We start from the raw sequence: 2,500 nt of genomic DNA, 5'->3' as shown, positions 1-2,500 counted from the left end.
GAGAGAGAGAAAGAGAGAGAGAGAGAGAGAGAGAGAGAGAGAGAGAAATAGAGAAAAATAGAGAGAGAAAGAGAGAGAGAGAGAGAGAGAGAGAAAGCGAGAGAAAGAGAAAAATAGAGAGAGAAATAGGGAGAGAAAGAGAGAGAGAAAGAGAAAGAGAGAGAGAGAAAAAAAAGAGAGAGAGAGACAAAAGGACACACACACACACACATAAAACCAAAAAAACAAAAAATAAACGGTACTCTCTACCTCTTTCTACTCCCCCGCGCACCGCCCCTACTCGTACTATTATTCCCTCGATATTATATAACAACTCAAACAGCACAAAAAACGCGGAGACGCCCTGTTGTATTTCTCCCTCCTCCTGCCTGCACTTCCTATCAAATAATTTCAACTGCAAAACTGGACCTTGAGCCGGCTTGCATAGCCGTAGAGCCGGATCCGTGACCGTCAGTGAGTATTCCTCCTGCTCCGCCTCGTGCTAATGCTGGCGTGAAGGTCAAGGGTAGCGTGTGGAGGGGGAGGTGCTGGGGGAAGGGGTACAGGGAGAGGGAGGTAAAGGTGGATTGGGTGTTAGGATGGAGGGGGGGGGGGTACAGGGAGAAGGGGTCAAAGACTCTTTGTCTGTCTCTCTGTCTGTCTGTGTGTCTCTCTCTCCGTCTTTTTGATTCTCTCTCTCTGTCTCTCTGTCTTTCTGATTCTCTCTCTCTTTTTCTGTCTGTCTACCTGCCTGCTTGCCTGTCTGTCTTTTTAAAAAATCCGTCTATCTGTCTGTCTATCTATCACACGTATGAATGTTTAGTTCATATTTTTCAATTTCCCCCTTTTAGTTATAATTTATTTTCCCCTCTCCACGATCCACCCCCTCCGTCCCTCGCCTCCTCCCCCCTTCCCTCCCTCTCTTCCTATCGTCTCGCTCTTAGCTAATTCTTCTCTGTTCCTTTTTTTTTTTTTCAACACCCCCTTTGTGGGGGCATGTGCAGGAAAATTCAATTCATTCATGAATGTTTGGCTTAAATCCGGTTTCTCGCTTTTTTTTATTTTCTTTTTTTCATCATATTTTTTTTTTTTTTTGGTTTTTTTTTTTTTTTTACTTCTCGCGTTTTTCTTTTCTCTATCTCTTTCTTCCTCTTCAATATTATTTTTTTTCTTCTTACATTTTAATGACTTTACGGTTATCAAGTAACATTTAATTTTCCATTATCATATCTTATTTCATATCAATAAAATTATCGAGTCATTAGGTTTTATTATTTTATACGTGAAATAAAGTATTATGATATTTTGTAGATAAAGGCTGTGTTAAAGACAAAGACATAAATCTTAAGATACGAATGTGAACACCAATATGCTTAACTATAGTCTGCATGTCAGTAAAAAACACATATACATACATACGTGCAATTGATATTTAAAATCTTTCACTCTTGTTGCGGTTGCTAACAAATCAGCATAGAGAGTGATAATGGTAATGGAAAGTATATTAAATAACTAAACTTAAGTGATAAAATGATTTTACACGATTGACATAAACTATAAACAGTCAAGGCATAAAGAATATGATTTATTATCATACTTCCTGTTGGTTATGTTATTTTACCGTCATTAGTAGGTCACTAAAAGACCTTGGCCAAATCCATAATTCGAATGCTATTTTTAGAATATCTGCTAAAAGAAAGAAAGAAAGAAAGAAAAAAAAAATAAAAAAAAAAAAAAAAAAAAAAAAAAAACATACTAAATAATATTTAGTCTTATAATATGTAATTTTGTTGTGATTCTTTCCTCCCTCTATTTCATGATCATATTTCATTTTTTTTTGAATGCTTTCGATCACACATTATGAAGTTGTTTTGTATTTTTGTCATTGTTGTGTTTTTTTCTTTGCAGGTTGACGAAGGTGGCGGAGCTTCACGAGTCCTCCTCTTCCAGGAAGTCCCTGGCCTACACGTCACGATCCTTCACGGTGTCCTTTTGGCACCCTACAGGATACAGACACAGCTTCCCCCAGTAGCGGTGGAATCCAACACTCTGTTTCCAAGCCGCGTCCCTCGGATGTATACTCCTCCATAACCTTCATATTAACACTCGGGATCATTCGAGGCCATACAACCTTAGGGCTCCGACGACACCATCCTACATTCCATCTGCGCTTTTCTGTCGCCGAGTCACCCTCCTGTAGGAACCCTACTTCGTCCGGTGACACTTCCGATCGACCCCTACTCTCCGGGCGCCATCCTACATCTAGCCTAGTCAACCCCTTCGTCACGAGTTTTCCCGCGATTACAACGGACGTCCCTTCCACAGCCGCTACCAGACCTCAGGAAACAAAACCCCTTCTGTAGTTAATATTCCTTTAGTGGACGACTCGCGCGCCATAAGTACCCTCCCTTTTGTCGTCAGGCTTCAAACCCCCTACAGGAAGCCCAATGGAAAAAGCCCATCCACCGCCCCTAGGCCAGAGTGGCTTCGAATGCCTTTTAACACCCAAACTAGAACTAAT

The sequence above is a fragment of the Penaeus japonicus genome, unplaced genomic scaffold (genome assembly GCF_977035675.1).
Source record: "Penaeus japonicus unplaced genomic scaffold, GWHDUDI00000001_assembly GWHDUDI00000031, whole genome shotgun sequence".
Classification (NCBI taxonomy): Eukaryota; Metazoa; Arthropoda; class Malacostraca; order Decapoda; family Penaeidae; genus Penaeus; species Penaeus japonicus.
This window is presented reverse-complemented; position numbering follows the sequence as displayed.